This window comes from Schistocerca nitens, chromosome 2, assembly GCF_023898315.1.
Source record: "Schistocerca nitens isolate TAMUIC-IGC-003100 chromosome 2, iqSchNite1.1, whole genome shotgun sequence".
NCBI classification, from domain to species: Eukaryota; Metazoa; Arthropoda; class Insecta; order Orthoptera; family Acrididae; genus Schistocerca; species Schistocerca nitens.
Window position 1 is genome coordinate 215,860,379 of NC_064615.1, and position 12,977 is coordinate 215,873,355.

Here is a 12,977-nt window from a genome sequence, read left to right on the forward strand (position 1 = left end):
TTCACCTGAAAGTACTCATTGATGATTACGTCCAGGGGGATACCAAACATCGGGGATGCTAATTCCTTGTTTCACCTGCTCTTCCAAATAAACTGCTGCGCAAAAGGCCGAAAGTAATTTTTGCATGGCGAATCATTGCCGAGTTACATAGCTCGATGAAACTTGGACTGTGCGTAGAAAGAACTGAACAGTGTTCCTGGGTGCATTCCCACCTCGCCGTATGAGGATGCGTCCAGCATTGTCGAACATGATCATTTTGGTGATAGTGGTGTTACGGTGTGAGGGGACATAACGTTGCTTGTGCGTACTGCCCTCCAAATCTTTGATCGCGGTTCACCCATTAGCGAACACTTCGTAACAATGTACTTCCTTCCCCATTTGTATTCGACCCTGACTTCATTGTTATGGGTGACACTGCACAACCGCGTCGAACACCACAGGGTGAGCTCTGGGAACGAGAGGTATACGGCGAATGGACCGACCTGCCCATCCCCCGACTCAAATACCATCGAGCACATGGCGAATGCATTGGGAAGGCGTACTGCAGCACGTCCGCGTACGCCAACGGCCATATATTTATTTATTTTACACCTCTAGTTCCCTAGGACCAAATTGAGGAGCAAATCTCCAAGGTCAAGGAACGTGTCAGTACAGGAATAGTTTAGTCGTCAGTACATGAAAAGTTTAGTTGTCAACCAGGCTTGGTGGGGTAATGGAACGCCCTGCTACAAGAACTCCGTACCGCCATTGTGGTTAGCATCGTAGCTCGTTGCAGAGCATGCATTGCCGTCAGTCAGTGGGTATCACACATCCTATTAAATTCCACGTTTTGCCTTTTGTAATGTCCAGGGACTATCATTAATGGTGGAGTCTTTGAATAAAACTACCATTTCTGTTCGTCTCGTTGTGTATTTCTTTCAGTTACCTGCTGTACTTAGTGTAGCATTTGTTTCTATTTCTGGTCCAAGTTTCATAGAGCTATGTTACTAGGAAGTGAAGCATCACGCGAAAGTTACTTTTCTGGTTAAGTTCTGAACACAATTGTAGCGCCAGTTTTTCTCTACGTGACTAAGATCGGTTGATTCATCGGACAAGTCGAGGTGCGTGTCCGTCGCACCAGCCATTTATACGAGCGGTACTGCGGACACGACATTTTTCACCTTGGAAGGTGGGAGCGTACTCAGCATGAAGACATAGAAGTAGATAGTGTCGCAAGTTCCATGCGGCTTTTCGCGGATGATGCTGTAGTATACAGAGAAGTTGCAGCATTAGAAAATTGCAGCGAAATGCAGGAAGATCGGCAGCTGATAGGCACTTGGTGCAGGGAGTGGCAACTTACCCTTAACATAGACAAATGTAATGTATTGCGAATACGTAGAAAGAAGAATCCTTTATTGTATGATTATATGATAGCGGAACAAACACTGGTAGCAGTTACTTCTGTAAAATATCTGGGAGTATGCGTACGGAACGATTTGAAGTGGAATGATCATATAAAATTAATTGTTGGTAAGGCGGGTACCAGGTTGAAATTCATTGGGAGACTCCTAGAAAATTTAGTCCATCAACAAAGGAGGTGGCTTACAAAACACTCGTTCGACCTCTACTTGAGTATTGCTCATCAGGGGGGATCCGTACCAGGTCGGGTTGACGGAGGAGGTAGAGAAGATCCAAAGAAGAGCGGCGCGTTTCGTCACAGGGTTATTCGGTAAGCGTGATAGTGTTACGGAGATGTTTAGCAAACTCAAGTGGCAGACTCTGCAAGAGAGGCGCTCTGCATCGCGGTGTAACTTGCTGTCCAGGTTTCGAGAGGATGGGTTTCTGGATGAGGTATCGAATATATTGCTTTCCCCTACTTATACCTCCCGAGGAGATCACGAATGTAAAATTAGAGAGATTCGAGCGCGCACGGAGGCTTTCCGGTAGTCGTTCTTCCCGCGAACCATACGCGACTGGAACAGGAAATGGAGGTAATGACAGTGGCACGTAAAGTGCCCTCCGCCACACACCGTTGGGTGGCTTGCGGAGTGTAAGTGTAGATGTAGATGTAGAAGAAAGAACAACAGTTGGTGACGGATAATGTGAAACGTCCTGGTTCAGTTCATGGTAATCTGTATGACTGAATACGAGTCATCGACGAAAGGCACCCCCGAAAGATCACAGAACTATCTGCGGCCTGAACTAGACTCTCCATTCACAGTGGGCTAAACGGCTCGTTAGGTAGTCTGTCTACTAGACGCCTTGCGTAATTTGGAGAGAGGCAAAATCGCAACTCGTCGGACGATACCACAGCTGTATTTCTATTGTCTGGCCCATCGAAGAATTACAGCCGCATGGACCACTTTGAGCAACGTCCCTCTTAGAGATATCAGGCTCCAGATTCTACATCTACATCTACGTGATTACTCTACTATTCACAATAAAGTGCCTGGCAGAGGGTTCAATGAACAACCTTCAAGCTGTCTCCCTACCGTTCCACTCTCGAACGCACACGCGATAAAAACAAGCACTTAAATTTTTCTGTGCGAGCCCTGGTTTCTCTTATTTTGTCGTGATGATCATTTCTCCCTATGTAGGTGGGAGCCAACAGAATGTTTTCGCAATCGGAGGAGTAAACTGGTGATTGAAATTTCATGAGGAGGTCCCATCGCCACGAAAAACGCCTTTGTTTTAATGACTGCCATTCAAATTCACGTATGATGTCTGTGACACTATCTCCCCTATTTCGCAATGATACAAAACGAACTGCCCTTCTTTGTACTTTTTCGATGTCATTCGTCAGTCCCTCTTGATGCAGATCCCACAACGCACAGCAATACTCCAGAATGGGGCGGACGAGCGTGGTGTAAGCAGTCTCTTTAGTAGACCTGTTGCACCTTCTAAGCGTTCTGCCAATGAATCGCAGTCTTTGGTTTGCTCTACCCACAATATTGTTTATGTGATCGTTCCAATTTATGTTATTTGTAATTGTAATCCCTAAGCATTTAGTTGAATTTACAGCCTTCAGACTTATCGCGTAATCGAAATTTAGCTGGCTTCTTTTAGTAATCATGTGGATAACTTCACACTTTTCTTTATTCATGGTCAATTGCCACTTTACGCAGCTTACAGATATCTTATCTAAATCATTTTGCAAGTCGTTTTGATAATCCGATGACTTTACAAGACGGTAAATGACAGCATCATCTGCAAAAAATCTAAGACGGCTACTCAGATTGTCTCATATGTCGTTAATATAGATCAGGAACAATTGAGGACCTATAACACTTCCTTGGAGAACGCCGGATATTACTTCTGTTTTACTTCTGTTTTTTTTACTGGATTTAGTTCCCTTCACAATCTGTACACGGAAATTTGTTGAGAAGACGTGACATTCATCCCCGGTCCCTGTTGCTTAGGATCTGCATTTACATCAACATTTACATATATTCTCCGCAAGCCACTGGAGGGTGGGTGGCGAGATAAGCCGTACGACCTATAGCCGTTTCCTTTCCTGTTCCACTCGCAGAGAGAGCGATAGAAAAATGGCTATCTATACGGTGAGGTGACAAAAGTCATGGAATGCCTACTAATATCGTGTCAGACGTCCTATTCCCCGGCGTAGTGCAACAACTCGATGTGGCACGGACCCAACGAGACGTAAGTTCCCCCAGAAATACTGCGCCATGCTGCCTCTGTAGCTATATATTATCGCGAAAGCATTGCCGGTAGCAGGATTTTGTGCACGAACTGACTTCTCGATTATGTCCACTAATGATCAATGGGATTCATGTCGGGCGATCTGGTTGGCGAAATCATTCGCTCGAACTGTCCAGAATGTTCTTCAAGCCAGTCACAAACAATTACGGCCCAGTGACATGGTGCATTGTTACCCATAAAAATGTCATCGTCGTTTGGGAACTTGTAGTCCATCAGTGGCTGCAAATGCTCTCCAAGTGGCCGCACATAACCATGATCGGTTCAGCTGGACCAGAGGATCCAGTTCATTCCAAGTGAGCACAGTCCACATCGTTACGGAGCCACCACCGGCTTGCACGGTGTGTTGTTGACAACTTGGGTCCATAGTACCGTGGGGTCTGTGCCATACTCGGATCCTACCATCAGCTCATACCAACTGAAATCGGGAGTCATCATACCAGGCCACGGTTTTCCAGTCATCTAGGGTCCAAACGATATGGTCACGTGCCCAGGAGAGGCGCTGCAGGCGAGGTACTATTAGCAATGACACTCGCATTGGTTGTATGCTGCCATAGCTCATTAACGCCAAATCTCGCCTTTCCAGACGGATACGTTCATCGGAAGTCCCACATTAATTTCTGCTGTTATTTCACGGAGTGTTTATTGGCTGCTAGCGCTGACATCTCTACGTAAATACTCTCGATCAAGTGAAGGCCATCGACTACCCGTCACAAATCTACAGCCCGACTCTGAATTGCTTCCCTGTCATCCTTTAATCCGACGTGATTCAGATCCCAAACAGTCGAGCAGTACTCAAGAATAGGTCACAGTGGCGTCCCTATAATTCGTCTCCTTTTACAGATGAACCACACTTTCCAAAAATTCTCCCAATGAACCGAAGTCGATCATTCGCCTTCCGTGGTGAGAGGTAATGCCTGACATTTGGCGTATTCGGCACTCTCTTTACTCTGTCGATCTCGGAATATTAAATTGCCTAACGATTTTTGAAATGGAATATCCCTTGCGTCCTCCATTTACCGTTCCTCGTTCAGAGTCTGTTAATTCCCGTCGTGAGGCCAAAATCACGTCAGAAACCTTTCACATGAAACGCCTGAACACAAATCACAGATCCGCCAGTACACCCCTTATCTACCTTACGTATTCGATACTATTGCCACATGTATCTGTGCATTTCACTATCCCAAGACTTTTATCAACTCAGTGATCCGAATGAGCCCTAATTTCCCTATCTTATCTTCGTGGTCCTTACGCGAAATGTATGTTGGCGGCAGTAGAATGTTTGGGCAGTCAGCGTCAAATGCTGGTTCTCTAAATTTTCTCAGTACCGTTTCTTGACATGAATTTCTCCAGGAATTTGGCTTTGAGTTCCCGAAGCATCTCCATATCACTTGCGTTTTATTGGAACCTACCCGTCACAAATCTACAGCACGACTCTGAATTGCTTCCCTGTCATCCTTTAATCCGACTTGATGCAGATCCCAAACAGTCGAGCAGTACTCAAGAATAGGTCACAGTGGCGTCCTATAATTCGTCTCCTTTTACAGATGAACCACACTTCCCAAAAATTCTCCCAATGAACCGAAGTCGATCATTCGCCTTCCCTACCACAGTCCGCACACGCTCATTCCATTTCATATCGCTTTGCAATGTTACGCCTAGATATTTAAACGATGCTACTCTGTTAAGGGGGACACTACTAGTGCTGTATCCGAAAATTACAGGTTTGTTTTTCCTACACATCCGTACTAACTTATTTTTTTCTGCATTTAGAGCCGTTTGACGTTCTCCACAGCAACGAGAAATTTTGTCTAATTCGTTTCCAACTATCTTATAGTCACTCATCTTCGACACTTTCCTATACACAACAGCATCATGAGCAAACAGCCGCAGATTGCTGCCCACCCTGTCCGCCACATCGTGTGTATATAAAAATAATAGTGGCCCTAACACACTTTGCCTCCTGATGATGCCCTCGTCTCTGATGAACACTCGCCATCGAGGACAACATATTGGGCTACAGCCACTCACATATCCACCAACCTATTCTGTGTGTTCGTACTTTCGTTAACAGAGTACCGTGATGAACGCTTTTCGGAAATCTAGGAATATGGAACCAGTCTGTTGCCTTTCGTCCACAGTTGACAGTATATCACGTGAGAAAAGGGCAAGCTGAATTTCACACGACCGATGTTTCCTGAAACTCTGCTGATTCAGAGCCTACATGATATTCGTTCTCTAGGAACTTCTTCATGTTCGAACTCAGAATGTAACGATATTGGTCTGTAATGCGGGTCCGCTCTTTTACCATTCTTAAATACAAGAGTCACCTGAGCTTTTTTCCAGTCGCTTGGGACTTGTGCTGGGCGAGAGATCCGCGATAAATGGAAGCTACGTAAGGCGCCAGTGCCGTAGAGTGCTCTTTGTAAAACCGGATTCCACTCGGGCATGGAGGCTTATTTGTTTTCAAGTCTTTAGATTGTTTGCCTACGCCAGGGATTCTTATTACTATGTCATCCGTACTGTACTCTGTGCGATGGTCAAATGACTGTACGTTTGTACGATTCTTCCTTGTGCACGATAACTTATAAGCGGAATCAAAACTTTGGCTTTCATTTTGCTGTCTCAGCTGCCATCCAGATTGATCAATAAGTTACTGGATGGAACTTCAGACCCACGTAGCCACTGTACATAGACCACAATTTTCTCTGGTTCTCAGCCAGGTATAGTGGTGGCAGTTGCAGTACAGGGTGGTCCATTGATAGTGACCGGCCCAAATATCTCACGAAATAAGCATCAAACGAAAAAACTACAAAGAACGAAACTCGTCTAGCTTGAAGGGCGAAGCAAGATGGCGCTATGGTTGACCAGCTAGATGGCGCTGCCATAGGTCAAACGGATATCAACTGCGTTTTTTTAAAAATAGGAACCCCCATTTTTTATTACATATTCGTGTAGTACGTAAAGAAATATCAATGTTTTAGTTGGACCACTTTTTTCGCTTTGTGATAGATGGCGATGTAATGGTCACAAACATATAAGTACGTGGTATCACATAACATTCCGCCAGTGCGGACGGTATTTTCTTCGTGATACATTACCCGTGTTAAAATGGACTGTTTACCAATTGCGAAAAAGGTCGATATCGTGTTGATGTATGGCTATTGTGATCAAAATGCCCAACGGGCGTGTGCTATGTATACTGATCGGTATCCTGGACGACATCATCCAAGTGTCCGGACCGTTCGCCGGATAGTTACGTTATTTAAGGAAACAGGAAGTGTTCAGTCACACGTGAAACGTCACCCACGACCTGCAACAAATGATGATGCCCAAGTAGGTGTTTTAGCTGCTGTCGCGGCTAATCCGCACATCAGTAGCAGACAAATTGCGCGAGAATTGGGAAACTCAAAAACGTCGGTGTTGAGAATGCTACATCAACATCGATTGCACCCGGAACCATATTTCTATGCACCAGGAATTGCATGGCGACGACTTTGAAAGTCGTGTACAGTTCTGCCACTGGACACAAGAAAAACTACGGGACGATGACAGATTTTTTGCACGCGTTCTATTTAGCGACGAAGCGTCATTCACCAAAAGCGGTAACGTAAACCGGCATAATATGCACTATTGGGCAACGCAAAATACACGATGGCTGCGACAAGTGGAACATCAGCGACCTTGGTGAGGAGGAAGGATAATTGGCCCCCATTTTATCGATGGCAATCTAAATGGTGCAACGTATGCTGATTTCCTCAAAAAAATGGTTCAAATGGCTCTGAGCACTATGGGACTCAACTGTTGTGGTTATCAGTCCCCTAGAACTTAGAACTACTTAAACCTAACTAACCTAAGGACAACACACACATCCATGCCCGAGGCAGGATTCGAACCTGCGACCGTAGCAGTCGCACGGTTCCGGACTGCGCGCCTAGAACCGCGAGACCACCGCGGCCGGCGCTGATTTCCTACGTAATGTTCTATCGATGTTACTACAAGATGTTTCACTGCATGACAGAATGGTAATGTACTTCCTACATGATGGATGTCCGACACATAGCTCGCGTGCGGTTGAAGCGGTATTGAATAGCATATTTCATGACAGGTGGTATGGTCGTCGAAGCATGACCCTCGCGTTGACCGGATCTGACGTCCCCGGATGTCTTTCTGTGGGGAAAGTTGAAGGACATTTGCTGTCGTGGTCCACCGACAACCCCTGACAACATGCGTCAGCGCATTGTTAACGCATGTGCGAGCATTACGGAAGGGGAACTACTCGCTGTTGAGAGGATTTTCGTTACACGTATTGCCAAATGCATTGAGGTTGACGGACATCATTTTGAGCATTTATTGCATTGGTGTGGTATTTACAGCATGCGTTCTCAGAAATGATAAGTTCACAAAGGTACATGTATCACATTGTAACAACCGAAATAAAATGTTCAGACATACCTACGTTCTGTGTTTTAATTTAAAAAACCTACCTGTTATCAACTGTTCGTCTAAAATTGTGGGCCATATGTTTGTGACTATTACAGCGCCATCTATCACAAAGCGAAAAAAGTGGTCCAACTAAAACATTTATATTTCTTTACGTACTACACGAATATGTAATAAAAATGGGGGTTCATATTTAAAAAAACGCAGTTGATATCCGTTTGACCTATGGCAGCAGCCGGCCGGAGTGGCTGAGCGATTCTAGGCGCTACAGTCAGGAACCGTGCGGCCGCTGCGGTCGCAGGTTCGAATCCTGCCTAGGGCATGGATGTGTGTGATGTCCTTAGGTTAGTTAGGTTTAAGTAGTTCTAAGTTCTAGAGGACTGATGACCTCAGAAGTTAAGTCCCATAGTGCTCAGAGCCATTTGAACCAACCTATGGCAGCGCCATCTAGCGGGCCAACCATAGCGCCATCTGGTTTCCCATTTCAAGCTGGACAAGTTTCGTTCTTTGTAGTTTTTTAGTTGGATACTTGTTTCGTGAGATATTTGGCCCGGTCACGATCAGTGGACCACCCTGTATGTCTCGCACGAATCTTTACTAATCTTTCCCTATCGTCATTTGCACGTTCTCTTCTGAACCGAGAACGCAACAGCCTTTGTTTTCTCAGTATTTTCCGAATTTCGTTGCTAAGACGCGGTGAATCTTTCCCGTCTTTAATCCACTTGCTAAGCAAATATTTATCCGGAGCACGATTTACATCATTTTTAAATTTGGCCTTTAATTCTTCTACGTCCATCACAATGGAACTAAATGATCGCATTTGATGGTGTAATTGTGATACTAACAACTCTTTGTCTGCTCCTTCTAGTGGAAACACTTTACTTGCTTTGGCCGGCCGCGGTGGTCTCGCGGTTCTAGGCGCGCAGTCCGGAACCGTGCGACTGCTACGGTCGCAGGTTCGAATCCTGCCTCGGGCATGGCTGTGTGTGATGTCCTTAGGTTAGTTAGGTTTAAGTAGTTCTAAGTTCTAGGGGACTGATGACCACAGCAGTTGAGTCCCATAGTGCTCAGAGCCATTTGAACCATTTTGAACTTGCTTTCTTGACTGTTTTATTAACTTCCGTAACCATAGTCGCTATGATGACATCGTGGTCACTAATCCCTGTCTCTACACTGACGCCATCGATAAGTTCCAGGCTGTTTGTAACCACAACGTCTCAGATATTTCCATTGCGTATGGGCTGCTCAACTAGCCGCTCAAGACAGTTTTCGGAAAACTTGTTCAAAAGTAATTCGCAAGGCTCTCTGTCTGCACCTTGTGCAATGAATCCATAGACGTTCCAATCTATATTCGGGAGTTTTACGATTTTCATCTGATACGACCACTTTTCTTATTAACTGTTGGGTGGCTGAGAGATGTACATCGTTCCTAGTAGACGCGTTAGACAATCGGGAACAGACGCATCAACAAATCGTGCAACTTTAATCACGATGTTGCCTCAGTTATTTCGAAGCAATAGCTGCTCCCTACCTTTCTATCAAGTATCTACATCTTATTGCACTGGTTCCATACAACCACCTGGCATATACACAACACAGATACAAGTTGACATGACCACTTGGTATCAATTCTACACCACTTGCAGTGCTTCAATGTGAACAGCGTGGCGTCACGAGGGGGTGACTAGTGTTTTGTCTAATTAGCTTAGTTCTTTATTGATCTACCATCATGTCGGATGTTCTGAAGAGAGCGAGGGAATATTATTGGCACTCTCACACTTAGGGGCATCCGTAGTAAACGGGCACATTCAGCGCATTCGGGGAGAGCAGTTCATGAACCTACTTTCTGGGAGCACGTGAAACCCCTGTCATAATAATTTGGGACACAAAACACTGTAATATTTCACCATGAGTCAGGGCAGGCAAATAATTGAGTAAATGAGCAGGGAAATAACCAATTTTAGGTGTAATATACATATTTTATTTATTTCATCTTTTAAGTTTTGAATGATTTTCAGGTTCTGGCATCACATTGCCTGAGGTTCCATACTGAATAAAGCATAAAATATCATTAGCAATCAATATAGTTTTCTCTTCAAATAAAGTAAGATAAGGCAAATTTTTAAATGGACTTCAGCACCAGCTCCATTCACAGCAAATATTCCAAATCATGAAATTCATTATCATTGTTTTCAAGTTTCTTCATTCCCTTGTATCTCAGCTTAATATTTACATATTCAAAAAATTGAAGATCTCATACAGTAATTAATTTATACTATCTGTTTGGCAAAATAATTTTAAAATCGTTGTTGAGCTCCATACAATTTTTTTTTACCAAATCTAGTATTTAAATATTCACATCTACTAACGTTATATAACACTTGCTTCTAGTTCCAGCTGAATAGATCGAATTTTGTTTTTTTTTTCAGCTAAATATTAACTGACTTTAAAAATTCAAAAAAGTAACATAATCTACATGGAAAGGTCTGTCCAAAGAAACAGTAATAAATGAAATCGAACATCATTTTCTATTGACATAAAAAAATTTTAGTTTTTATTTCCTCTGTCTTTATTAAAATGCTTATAAAGGACATATATGCACACAGTTAACAGTTCTATAATTTTTTCTATTTTTCATTCATTTTGTCTAATTAAAAATATTCATGTAAAATTCTATGCTGAGTGTCATATGTTAAATTTCTTCTACCATACATGACTACATGAGTAATAGTTTCATTTGAAATTTTAACACTGAATGTGGCACACAGCTTCACTGTCTTTTTCTCTGTGTGCAACACATTCATTCTTCTTGACATATTTGTTATGTACAAAGGATAAATTGTTGTGAAACTGTTAACATCACCATTCAGTCATGTGACTTGCATAAAATCTCTGAAAGCGTTGTCCAAGTACACAATGTACAAAGGATAAATTGTTGTGAAACTGTTAACATCACCATTCAGTCATGTGACTTGCATAAAATCTCTGAAAGCGTTGTCCAAGTACACCATCAGATGATTGTTTGATGCATATAGATTCCACATTCCTGAAGGAAAAATTATATTTTTTCCATTCTCTCTATAAATAATCTGTAGTTTGAGATCATCAAACAGGGAAGAGTCATATAGGGAATATTAGCACAGCACTATGCTTTCAGCTAGTCAGTTTTAGGTACCTTCGAAATTTCAACTGCTTTTCTCAAACCTATTTAAAAATTTGTTATACTAAATAAAAGCCGAAAATAAAATGTGTGCTAAAAAAGAATAATCTATAACAGAACCTTCTGGAAATAAAACAAATGGAAGATTTGGGTTTGGGTTACACACACAAAATTATAATAATAATCATCATCTTGTAACAAATATTGGCAATATTATCTACACAGAAGGAAGAAAAAACTTAGAAGAATTTAAACTGATTACTGAACCATTATGCGACAACATTATGATCATAAAAATAACAGCTGTTATAGATTGTGAAGGATAAATGAAAACTCCTCTTGGGTAAAATATTCCAGAGGTAAAATAGTCCCACATTCGGATCTCCGGGCGGGGACTACTCAAGAGGACGTCGTTATCAGGAGAAAGAAAACTGGCGTTCTACGGATCGGAGCGTGGAATGTCAGATCACTTAATCGGGCAGGCAGGTTAGAAAGTATAAAAAGGGAAATGGATAGGTTGAAGTAAGATATAGTGGGAATTAGTGAAGTACGGTGGCAGGAGGAACGAGACTTTTGGTCAGGTGAATACAGGGTTATAAATACAAAATCAAATAGGGGTAATGCAGGAGTAGTTTTAATAATGAATAAAAAAATAGGAGTGCGGGTAAGCTACTACAAACAGCATAGTGAATGCATTATTGTGGCCAAGATAGACATGAAGCCCATGCCTACTACAGTAGTACAAGTTTATATGCCAACTACCTCTGCAGATGATGAAGAAATTGATGAAATGTATGATGAGATAAAAGAAATTATTCAGGTAGTGAAGGGAGATGGAAATTTAATAGTCATGGGTAACTGGAATTCGAGAGTAGGAAAAGGGAGAGAAGGAAACATAGTGGGTGAATATGGATTGGGGGAGAGAAATGAAAGAGGAAGCCATCTGGTAGAATTTTGCACAGAGCATAACTTAATCATAGCTAACACTTGGTTCAAGAATCATAAAAGAAGGTTGTATACATGGAAGAACCCTGGATATACTAAAAGGTATCAGATAGATTATATAATGGTAAGACAGAGATTTAGGAAGCAGGTTTTAAATTGTAAGACATTTCCAGGGGCAGATGTGGACTCTGATCGCAATCTACTGGTTATGAACTGTAGATTAAAACTGAAGAAATTGCAAAAGGGTGGGAATTTAAGGAATTGGGACCTGGATAAACTGACGAAACCAGAGGTTGTACAGAGTTTCAGGGACGGCATAAGAAACAATTGACAGGAATGGGGGAAGGAAATACAGTAGAAGAAGAATGGGTAGCTCTGAGGGATGAAGTAGTGAAGGCAGCAGAGGATCAAGTAGGTAAAAAGACGAAGGCTAGTAGAAATCATTGGGTAACAGAAGAAATATTGAATTTAATTGATGAAAGGAGAAAACATAAAAACACAGTAAATGAAGCAGGCAAAAAGGAATACAAAAGTCTGAAAAATGAGATCGACAGGAAGTGCAAAATGGCTAAGCGGGGATGGCTAGAGGACAAATGTCAGGATGTAGAGGCTTATCTCACTAGGGGTAAGATAGATACAGCCCACGGGAAAATTAGAGAGACCTTTGGAGGAAAGAGAGCCACTTGTATGAATATCAAGAGCTCAGATGGAAACCCAGTTCTAAGCAAAGAAG